At 37.6% G+C, this 12,690-nt stretch overlaps 1 protein-coding gene across 2 annotated transcripts in view; it reads right to left on the reverse strand.

Annotated features, from left to right (window-relative positions):
* Positions 1 to 12,690, reverse strand: part of cdh18 (cadherin 18) — an 854,880-nt gene that overhangs the window by 596,822 nt on the left and 245,368 nt on the right. For both annotated transcript variants that reach the window (XM_062977606.1, XM_008114216.3), the window contains one exon: positions 2,732 to 2,795. The gene's annotated coding sequence lies outside the window, so the exon portion shown is untranslated. The remainder of the gene's footprint in view (positions 1 to 2,731; positions 2,796 to 12,690) is intronic.

The following is a 12,690-nucleotide window of genomic DNA, read 5'->3' on the forward strand; positions in this document are numbered from 1 at the left end:
TAGTCAGTACAGAAACCAGACTATATAATTGGAATCAGAGAATAAAGGAACTTTTTCTTGCTGCAAAAACAAGACCAGGAGCAGATTTCAGCATAGATCATGGAATGCTCATATCAAAAATAAGAATAAAGCTAAACAATTTGCACTGAACCAACCATCATGTCAAAACAAAACCCAAAGAATATTCCTGTAGATTTTAGGTAATGTAAAAATGATTTCCACTATTAAGTCTAATTGACTGCAAGCCAGAAGAACTTAAATTTGAAGCCAGGGATGTAATCAAGAATAAATACAGAAAGTCCAGAAAGAAAGATAAGCCTGTTTGAATGATAAATGACACTCTTTAAGTAGTTAAGGACAGGAAAGAAGCAAGAATGAAAGATAATGCAATTAGGATAGAAATTCTGAACACAATTATTCACAGCCAATGAGCACTTCTATAACAACAAATGTAGAGAAAGAGACGATAACAACAAAAAGGAAGAAGAAAATACCTCTTCCACAAGGTATGAGAAGTCAAGAGAAAATTTAGATCCAGAGTGGGGATGCTCCATGACAGTGGTTCTCAACCTGTGGGTCCTCAGATGTTTTGGCCTTCAACTCCCAGAAATCCTAACAGCTGGTAAACTGGCTGGGATGTCTGGGAGTTGTAAGCCAAAACACCTGGGGACTCACAGGCTGAGAACCACTGCTCTATGACCAGCATAACAACCCATTACATGAAGATTAAGACAGTACCATGTGAAAATAAACTTACTAATTTAGAGAAATTAATCACAAGAAATAAATGGCATATTAACAGATAACTTTAAGCTACAGTGAGGGATAGATTCAATCAAGGAAGCCCTGAATCTTAAAGACATGAACAATACTGTCGATGACTTAGAGGTCTCCCATTCACCGGGTCACCCTAAGTGAAAGTTTACTGTTATGCTCCTTAACTGTGAACTTGGGCACTCATACGGCAGCGTTGGCTAAGAGGGCCCAGCAAAGACTGTACTACCTGAGGCTCCTAAGGAACCACCAACTGAATGAAAATCTGCTGGTGACTTTCTACTGCTATTCTATAGAGTGTCCTAACCTACTGTATCTGCACATGGTTTGGTAGCTGCACAATGGTAGATAGAAAAGTGCTCCAAAGGGTCACCACTTCTGCACAGTGAATCAATGGTTGCCCCCTCCCCTCTTTGGAAGAACTTTATAATTTTCACTGCCTTAAGAAAGCTCAGAGCATTCTTGGGGATCCATCTCACCCAGCATATTCTTTTTTGAATATGTCATCTGGCAGATGATACAGGGTGACAAAGACAAGCACAAATAGACTGCAGGATAGCTTTTATCCTAGAGCGGTGACTATGGTGAACTTTGTGGTTTCATATTGATGTAGCATTAGGGACTGTGTGGTGGTGGTGGTGGTAGGGTGTGGAGGGACTGTGGGGACTGTGTGGTGGTGGTGGTGGTAGGGTGTGGAGGGAGGGGTATGTTGTTTTGTAGAGTGTGTGGATGAGGGCATGTAATTTTATTGTGCAATAGCGCCATATCAAATAAAGCTGTTCTATTCTGCTTGACACAATTAACAACAAATAGTAAGTTAAGTGATAGCACTAGGAAAATAGAGAAAATCATTAACATAATGATTTAATGAGTGGGTTGATTCTAAGATCTAGAGATAACATGGCAGAAGACAAAGTAATGTGAGGACTGGAGAAGAAAATCTGTTAGAGCAATGTTATCAGTATGACTTGTATAGTTTGTCCATATATTCATTTCTATGCCTACTTTTCCTCCAAATTAGTCTACAACTCACAGCTCTATTAGTATGCCAACATAAATTCAAGAAGCAAGCTTTTTCTCTCTGAAGTAGTTCAACTGAAGCTAGTAGACATCATGATTCTTGAAATCTGAAGTGCACAACAAAAGTGTGTTTGGGGTCATTATAAGACTCCAAACCAGTTAATAAATTACAAGGGAAGACCATAAACATTTATGACACATTTTAATAAAGAAAGGAATGGAACAAACTATACACCCAGCCTGTACAACATACACCTATCAAATGGAATATACTAAAAATTGACAGGGATGCTTTCTAAAGAAAGATGCATATGAGTGAAAAGGAGCCTTCTGCCAATGATCACCCAGCTACATTTTTAACCAGTGGCATTACAATATTCCAGCATCTTGTTAACCTCCAACTGTGATCTGCCAGACCTTTCAGTAAAAAGAATTAGATTGGCCATAATACATGTTACATGTCACAAATCAGAATCATATTTTGTACAAAACATGTCAACAGTGTATCCATTTAAATTTATGAACCTCCTCCCCTTCATGTCGCCTTAAAATTAAATATTTTGCTTGCACTAGAAGGACATAGTGGTTGACATTTCAAAGGAATGTCACCTCTCTCTTTTTGCTTCAGATACAGCTCATTTTATACAAAATGTAAGTTGTGTGTATGCTTTTAGAGCAGTGTTCAGAAGAATCAAAATCTCAAATCATGAAAGAACCATCTAAGACTCAAACAGTATCCAGAATACAATTAATATTTATGAAGAAAACCACACAGTGTTAGATACATAATGAAAATTGGAATATTCTTATTGTATTTGACAGTAATCCCAGTCTTGAGAACAAGCTCCGCTTAAAAAAAATGATAACCATATGACAAAAATGCTGAGGTTTCTTATATATCATTAATAGTGACAGTCGAAAGAATAAAAAGCCCTACCTTTGGATGTTACTGTAAATTTTTGAGTAGCTCCTATTTGTCTGAAACACCCTCTTCTTTTCACCTGAAAGAAAAGAACATAAATAATTTCATTTATATGAAAAATGTATTACAAATATTTCTCCTTCATGCTTAGGAACATTCATTTTTAAAACATTTAAAGATAACAAGATAATAAGACCAAACTTCTGTGTTACATAAACAAACATATTTAGCAACAATGTATCACATTTCAAGTATATTATGCATGATACAAATATTCATTCTTTGTATTTCTATTTTTTCCCTACAATATTTCCAAATCAAAAGTGCATGGTTAGCATGTCTTCTAAACCACACACGCCATGTTAATATTGTACTTGCTGTTTGACATCATTTCCAATTAATGGTGACTCTAAAGTGAAACTATTGTGGAATTTTCTTGTCAAGACTTGGTTTCTATGGTCATTTGGTTTGCATGGCTGAATGGAAAATTTGAACCTTCTTCTCCCAGAGAGGGTTTACCTTTCCCTATCTCTGAGCCTGAGAGAATGTAATTTGTCCATGGTTACCAGTGGGTTTTTGTAGTGGAGTATGAATTCAAACTCCAGTCTCCAAAATCATGGTGTAATGTTCAAACCATGCACACATGCCCGCACCCACACCGACACAAACAAACATTGACTGCTGATGCATTATTTCAAAGAAAATTCAAAAAGACACATGAGAAAAAAATGAAGACATTGTACAAATATTTACAAAATTTGCATCAAAATATTTTCATTGCTCATGCAGGAATAAAATACATTTCAAAATGCACACACCCCTTCTCATTTTGATACAGACTAGTGAGAATGATCTTTGGGTTAGAAAGTGGAAAACTATGGATGAGATCAATGCTGATTTACAGGGTACTACCACATATACTTGTGTATAGTTTGACCTCGTGTATAAGCCAAGAGCCGGTTTTGGGGCCAACATTAGAAGTTTTGGTATGATCTGTGGATATGTCAAGAGTCATTCTGTGAAGAGAGGAAAGACTCAGGCTGCCCAAGGCCTCCATTTCCCAGCTAGGCATTCAAAAAGGCCTGAAGTTGTCCCATAGTGGAGAGATTAGAGGGAGCTGGTGCTTCTTTTGTGTTCTCCTGTAATAGATTAAGCTCTTGACTTTTCCACTCAGAGAAAGTGATGGTTCCTTTAAGGTATAATACTCAACCCATGGGCAAATTGGCCCACATTTTGGGCACTGATTTTTTGAATAAGATTTCTGAACTTACACATGAGTATATAGGGTCTAAATATTTTTAGGACACCTGTTCCCAGAGGTAGAAAAAGGTTCAAATTTGTCATTCAACCATGCAAACCAAATAACCATAAAAACCAAGTGACCTTGGGAAAATCAAACTCTGTGAGCCTGAGAGGAAGACAAAGGCAAACTTTCTCTGACCAATCATGCCAAGAAACCACTGTGATAGGATCACCTTAGGATTGCTATAAGAAAATATTTGAAGGCATCCAATAAAAACAACAAACTAGATCCCATCTGCCTTTGGAAGATAAGCAGGGTCAGATATGGGTATTGGCTAGTACTAGGATGGGAGAGCACCAATGAATACCAGATGCTGCATACTATATTTCAGATGAAGGAACTTGAAAAAGCATCTCTGAATATTCCTAGCCTAAGGAAATCTTATGTAATTCATAGAATTGCATAAGTCAATAGGTAGCTTGAAAGCACACATAGAGAGATCATGATAATAGGTCCCCCTCCCAGCAAGGAAAACAGTAAATAAATGCAAGTAGGATGGATAAAGAAAACAAGGAAAATGGAAAAGTTGAATTTCTGAACATATAAAGAAGAAAAGTTTCACTATTATGCCACTACACTTTCCCAGGTAGATAAAAAGGAACAGACCACATAGCATCATGTTCTCTTCAAATTCACTACAATTTCTACTCCATAATTGAAGAAGTTTGTGAAGCCAAAGAGCACTATCATTGAAAGCTTGCTCCAGGATATTTTCAACCACTCTTTTCATCCAGTACAGTAGAGGTTATTTTTCCCCAAAGTCCTTGCTAGGACAAAACATTTCCCAAACAAGTAAAGAGAGAATGACTATCTCACAAATTTGTACATTAATATTTATGATGCTATGCATTGCTAGGACCTGCATAAGGAAAGCTCTTCAATTTTGTGATACAAAACATATAAAACAGATTTAGATCCATATGCTCTTCTAGCTGGAAGCAATTGGATGATTAAAATCAGGGCAATGTCAGCACTAAATAAACAAAAATTGCCTCTCACCATGTCCTGACTGCAGACAAACTCATTTTTAATGGAAACTGGGAAAAGGAAGAGTGGACAGAATTACCCCCATTTTCTTTGAAACTGCTGGTACTGAACCACACTTGAACTTTTCCAATAGGCGAAAAATCCCAAAACTTTTCACTGAAATGTAAAGAAAACTTCGAAAAATGGCTTTACAACTAAATGAACAACATCTGACTTTTCAATTGTACGAGTATTCTACATGGAGCTTGCCAAGCAGGTAGATAACACAGGAAAATGAATTGTGGCAACGGAAGCTGAGGTGCATGCCTAAATAATACATGCAATAATAGTGTGTGCACTGAGCAGTGTCTAAATAATGTATGTAACACAATAAATATAATTGTGGCATTGCTGTGTGAAAAGCATCCGCATAGCATGTTGAGTGACTGAAGGGTCAGTGAATCTGATGCAAAGCATGAGTAGACACATACATTTCCATAATCTTTCAAAATAATCACTAGTCTCAATCCTGGCAAAAAGGTGGGGAATGCATAAAAAGATTGATATATGGTAGAAGCTGCTGACTTGATAATTGCATAATTTGGGTGCCATTGCAGTGCAGTTCTTTACCACTCAGCTAAAGTAAATGGAGCAGGAACTCTGAGAAAGTGGAAAAACCATAGGAAAGAACCCCCCCCCCCCCGAGAGAACACCTCTTTGAGAATCTTCAGGGCTGTGCTGGAGGATTTAGAGATTCTTAGAGAGAACATATTAATCAAATCTGAGAACAAGCAAATCCACAAAAATGCAACCTGCAAATGTGGAGGGCCAACTGTTGTTATCTCCTTATGAGGCAAAGCTGGTGTAGGGAGAGATAGCATCACTTGTCCTGCTTGAATCTCATATAAAGTACTGAAAAAATTGACACATGTGTAGAGATCATATTACTAAATAACATGAGAATAAATCTTAAGAAAATGCTACTCAAATATTGTATGACCAAATGAATTATATCATTGGAGGAAGCTTGCAGAAATCAAGGTTAGATCTTCTTATATACATAGAGGCAAAACCCTTTTCCTATGAGACAATGAAATACAGTAGAGTCTCACTTATCCAACATAAAGGGGCCGGCAGAACATTGGATAAGCAAATATGTTGGATAATAAGGAGAGATTAAGAAAAAGCCTATTAAACATCAAAATAGGTTATGATTTTACAAATTAAGCACCAAAACATCATGTTATACAACAAATTTGACAGAAATTTGACAAATTTGACATTAATACTATGTAGTAATTACTGTATTTACGAATTTAGCACCAAAATATCATGATGTTTTGAAAACATTGACTACAAAAATGTGTTGGATAATCCAGAATGTTGGATAAGCGAGTGTTGGATAAGTGAGACTCTACTGTAGTTGTCATCACTAATTAAACATACATTTAGGATTCAGACATACCACAGGGAAAAATAATACTGCACTTACACACTGCACCAGCCATACCATGTCTGTGGACAGTAAATAACGACTTGATCACGTTGAGAGGGAAAAGCATGGGTGACCATCCATTTAAGAGTAAAATCCACCCCTCTTACATTGTCAGCAGTCCTGTTTCACGTTCTGCCTCCCCATTACACTTACATGTGGAAACTTAAGAGCTGGTAATGTCATTCATCTTACATTAATCACAAGGTCAATATTACTTTTTTGTTTTTAATCATGAGAATCAATAATCAAAAATGAAGAGGTTCATTGCCCTGCCCACCTTTTTTGGGGGGGAGGGGGCTTAAGTTTAAAATCTGTGTCTCAAGCTATGCCTCAGGTTTCAAAAGGATTGAGATATGAAGGTTTACATATCAATATCAATATCATTTATACTCTGTTGTCATCCTGTTGGGTTCCTTCTGTTCTAAGTTGTTTTGTGTGTCAAGAGTGACTTGGAGCCCCCAGTGGGCAGTGGGTTAAATCCATGTGCCAGCAGGACTTATGATTTGAAGGTTGGGTTGCTGACCTGAAGGTTGCCGGTTTGAATCCAACCTGGGGAGAGCACGGATGAGCTCCCTCTATCATCTCCAGTTCCATGCAGGGACATGAGAGAAGCCTCCCACAAGGATGGTAAAAACATCAAAACATCTGGGCGTCCCCTGGGCAACGTCCTTGCAAATGGCCAATTCTCTCATACCAAAAATGGCTTGTTCTAAGTTGTATGCAAGTTAAATACAGAGTCCCCAAACATGAAGAGTGCTTCATGCAGATGAGGCTACATTTCCTAAGGACAATCATTCAAAGTGACAAGGGCTTAATCTTAAACACACTGTTACTAAAGTGTTAGGAAATACGGAATACATGCAAGAGCTAATTAGCACTTGAGCTTTCCTCTCCAAAAGACTTCTGGAATAAAAATATGGTAATATTTGTCCCCCTCCCCCATGTAGTCCTCAGAGACTTTAATCTTTGCATATCACATAAGCTTCTTTCTGAATCTCGCCGCAGGGTGTTTAAGTGGAATGCCATCACGTTCAGAAAAAGGGCGTTTTTTTCTGTTTGTTAATCTCACACATCTTTTTTGACATGCATGTTAAGTATGTCTTAAAAAACAGAGCCTTGTAATAAAATTGGGAACTTACATAAAAGAACAATGCAATTAAATATACTGCATGCAGTCATGTATAAAGAGACCTCATGTATAAGTCAAAGAGCAGGTTTTGGGGTCAAATTTATGGATCTTGATATGACCCATGGATAAGTTAGGGGCCACTCCGTGGAGATGGGAGTGTGCCAATGCTAGCTCAGCAATTAAGCAATTTTAGATACCACTATATCATCCCCATTGAAGTAACTGTGTAGTGAACCTTATCTATTAGGCCGGGAATGAAGCCTTGGTAACAGTGAGTGACGCAGGCATCCATTTTGTTGAGGAATGCCAGGCAGCCATCTTGAGTGTGGTTAGAAAGGGGGGGAGCTTAGAGAGAGACTCCTAGGATTGGCCAACCAGAGCAGATGGGAGGAGCCAAGTCTTAGAGTGCAGAGGAAAAAAAAGAGCTCCAGGCAGTTCTGTTTGGAGGGTTTGAAGAAGGGAGTTCGGTTTTAGGGTTTGACGAGAGCAGTTCGGTTTTGGAGTTGGGAGTGTGTGTGTGAGAGAGAACAGAAAGCTGTGGAAACTGACAGGCTAGGTCAGGCAGTTTGGATCTCTTGAGGGGAAGATAACTCAAGGGATTGACTCTCACTATTGGGCTGGTTAATAGGATTCTAGGTTAGAGTTAATTAACAACCCAGGGGAACTCGTGTCTATTCTCAGCAAATAGAGCGAGCGTTTTTGTGATCAATAGATAGATTGGTTGGTTGGAACTGTTTGAAACTAAGTGAAGTAATCTGAAACATACAAATAAGTTAAGCTGAAGATCCTCTGTAACCATTTACGCTTATGAACTTCTCTGAAGTAATCATTTGCTTGTTTTTAAGAAAATAAATTTTTATTCTATTTTCAACTTTCAAGAGCCTCCACAGTGTATATTTCCATCAAGAAGACTTTATAAAAGTTCCAGCAATACAACAATAAAATACCACAGAAAAGCCTCATAGTGAACATCAGTTTGGGAGCCAGGGGTAGAAATAGCGTGGGCAGGAAATGGGAGAAGTTTGCCTCAGACACATTTAACAACAAAAATCTTAAAGACATTTTAGGTTGGTGGCAGCTACCATTTTAAAAGAAAATCAGTTATAATTAGCCTCCCCTCTTTGCTCATTCCTTTATACACTGAAACTTAAATATGCTTAATTTTCCTCATAATGCCCTTTAATTTTCTTGAAGTCATTATCATTTCCTTTCAGGTATTGTTAATATTTCAGCTCATGTTTCAGTGTGAATTTCCAAAATGTTATACTTTCTAAGCCTAAACATAAACAACAATGAAATTATTAGTCAAAAACCAATACTTTTCTGGAGTTTGCCATAAGGGTCAGCCCAAACTTCATACAATAAGATATACATTTGAAGCAATATACAGAAGTAATAAATAAATAAATATTTTAATATATATTTAGAGCATAAAATCATTTGTTCACTTAAAAAGTACTTAGTTTAAAACATGTAGAGCGGAAAATGTGCACAAGAAATATATGCTTTAAAATGTGTACTTATTGAAAACTATGATGAAAGCATGTGCACATTTATGTGTGGGTTGAAAATAAAATGACAAAAACATGATGGAATAATTTTAACAGCATGAAGAAAACAACTAGAAGATGTTGTGAAAGCTTCTCACTTTCTATGGTAGCAATGGAAGTTCATAACATCTTTCACATTTAGGATGCTGCTGTTCCTCCACCTTCCAGCACTGCTTATAGGAATGCTTTCATTTATGATTCATTCCATAAGTGAGTCATTCATTTATAGTTCAAGCATCATGTACCTAATGTATGGGTTGAAATAAATTAGACAAATATGTGATAGGTCAAACAATGGATAGAACTGAAACATTTCTGTATAAAATATAGCTGGATGGTTGTGATGTTCAAGGTTGTATCACTAGAAGAATTGTAGCTTTCAAAGAGAAATATGCTCAGGATCTCATAGTGTCAAGTGAACCAGTGTGATTCATGTAGTAGGTACTTGTAAATTCTATTTGTTAGAGATTTGGCAATCTTTCTTTCATTTACACCTTGTTTTTGTATACATTAAAACTAACAAAACCAGCAAAACAGCACATCACAATATATAATAAAATTAATTAATCATATTCACTTTTTTAAAAACCTCATAAAATTCAAGACAGCAAAGCTATAGAATCAAACAACAAGTGAAGATTGGAAGAGATGATTTATTTCATATCAAAAGCATTGCATAATGATTAAGTTTAAAACTGATAAAATAAAGGGATCACAAGCAGTTAAATAGTTTTAGATCAAAAGTGGGCAACAGCGACCGCATTGTCTGTAGCTTTAAACAACCCTTCTTCTGTAGATGAGGCAGGACATTGTGGGCAAGCAAACATATGTGAGTTGTTTGTTCTGCTCCACAGTCACAGAAGGTGAAGGATTTCTCCGGGTGGTGCTGTTGTGCCAGGTTGTCTTTTGATCTGTCCACTCTGCTTCTGAGTCTGTTCAGGGACTTCCAAGTTGCCCATTCTTGGTTTGCCCTTGGAGGCAGACCCTCATGGGGTGACATCCAGTTGGGATTGCCTGGTTTATCTGCCAAGAGGGATATTCCTTCTGTTGCTGGAGAAACATTAAGAGGAGTGGTGGTTCTCATGAAGATTTTCCTTGATTAGAGTCTACTGGGAGGAGGCTGGTAGCCACGCAGTGGATGGCTTTCACAGTGTTCAATTTTATTTCTCTCATAGTTAGCAGCAATTTCCCATTGCAAATTGGAGGGGGGGAGGGGGCAATGCCAACAAGCTCATAGAGTTTAACAACAGGTGTAGGTTTAAAGCATTTTGTGATTATTCTGCATGTTTCATTCAGTGCTATGTTTGTCTGCTTCGTATGGACAGACTTGTGCCAGACAGGACAGTCATACTCAGCAGTTGAGTAACACAAGGCCAGGGCTGATGTTCTTAATAATTTTGTGTCTGCACCCTATGCACTGCCAGTAAGTTTCTGCAGGATGTTATTGCATGCAGCAACTTTATGCTTAGTATTCATACAGTTTTTTCTAAATGTTAGTGTTTGAGCCAAGGTGACACCAAGATATTAAGGATGGAAACAATGTTCAAGCTCTTGGCTTTCCCAGGTAACTTTGAGTTTCCTGTTGACTTCATGGTTATGTAGGTGGAAAGCACACACTTGTGTCTTGCCAGGGTTAGGCTTCAGGAGGTTATCTTTGTAGTAGCTGGAGAGATCTTTCAAGGCATGAGTAAATTGGTTTTCAACTGTTTCAAAGTCTTTTGCTTGTGTTGTTAGGCCAAGGTCATCAGCATACATAAAACTTTTTGTGAGTGGTGGCTGTGGCTGATTGTAAAGGTGTTAAACAAGTTTGGTGCAAGAACACTGCCTTGGGGTAAATCATTCTTTTGCCACCTCCATCTATTTTTCCTTCTCTGAAACTACTCATAGAAGCTTCAGTTTTTTAGGAGGGTCTGGACAGCTTTTATAAAATCATGGTCCCAGGTAATATGGTAGACTTTATGCAGCATTTTTCAATGTTGCACCATGTCATAAGCTGCCGTAAGGTCCACAAAAATTGTTCCTGTGATGAAGCCTTTCTCATAGTCTTCCTCGATATGCTCAGTCAGATTAAGAATTTGAGCTGTTCAGTTTTTCCTTGGTCTGAAACCTGCTTGTTGTGCAATAAGCTTGGGTTCAATGACAGGTCCTAATCGATTTAATAGCATCCTCTCATATGCTTTATATAAATGACATAAGAGAGAGATTGGTCGATAGTTCCTAGCATTTGAGACATCTTTACCAGGTTTTAAAATGGCAATGATCTTAGTTTGCCTCCATATTTGGGAATCTGTTTGTGTGCCAAGTATTGATTGTAGAATTTCAAAAGCCAGTTTTCAGCTTTGAGGCCCAAGTGTTTGATTTGCTCCATCATTAAGTCATCTAGGCCAGGTGCTTTACCAGTTTTACATCACTTAATAGCTTCTCTGAGTTCTTTCAGGTTTAGAGGAGATGACAACTGGTGGGTTTCACGTTCTGGCACCCTGTTGATTTTCATCTTTACTCTGCTGCAGTTGGTTTCCCATTCTGAATTAGTTGATGTGCTATCTGGTCTGGTGTTATGTTGGCATGTCCTCAATTGACCAGAGAGACAAAGCAAACTTTGTCCTGTTAGCTTTAGTGAAATTATATCTTCTATGGAAAGGGACACTTTTTGGTCTTACAGTCACATACACAGCATATTGGTCTGTGCTAAGTATTAGGTATCGGGTTTAATACCCTTTTAATGCATTGGTGGATTATGCTTTCATTTACAAAAAAATCAGATCAGGGCTATAACCATGCTTCCATTGGCCACTATTAAATGATGGTGGTAATTTACTGTTTAATTTGGAAGAGACAAATCTGCTGGAATACATGGGTGACTGGAGATCTAAGGGTAAATGAAGCCTGCTAGATCCCACAGCCTCCCCCCTCCCCCATTTTTTCTTTGTGTCTTGGTTTTTGCATTAGATAGACCACATCAGCTCTAGTTTCCTAGCTATGAGTATCATTTTTTTAAGGAAGACTGGTATATGGCATATATTCTGTATCTTAAAAACTAGAGCTGATAAGGGAAAACAGGTACCATTTTAAATCAGCTGGGCAAATATACACAGAAATAAGTATAATGTTTGATTTACCAAAATGTGCATAAGCCAATATTATTAATATTCCATTAAAAGGTTCAGTAGTCATGACAAATAGCTTGAAATGGATCTGGAAACAAATGCATAGCCCATTAGAATTGTATAAAATTGAATGCTCTGGTCTTTGTTTAAAATACTAGTGAATATGTTTTGGATTAACTGAATTTCATAAACTATGCTCAAGGGCAGCTCCCCATAAGACATGTAATAGTGAGTAGATGTTTCAGGTTTTATAGAAAGACACAGCAGCGAGTCCCCCAACATTGCCACAAAAGCATGGCAAGACACCCCAATTTCCTTTAACCATATTTTCTATGCAGAAGTTTCTTCTTCATTTAATGTATGGATGTAAGAAGATTGCATTCTTAAGAAAGGCATTAGACAATTTAGTCCTATAGAAGTCTAG

The sequence above is a fragment of the Anolis carolinensis genome, chromosome 4, assembly GCF_035594765.1.
Source record: "Anolis carolinensis isolate JA03-04 chromosome 4, rAnoCar3.1.pri, whole genome shotgun sequence".
NCBI classification, from domain to species: Eukaryota; Metazoa; Chordata; class Lepidosauria; order Squamata; family Dactyloidae; genus Anolis; species Anolis carolinensis.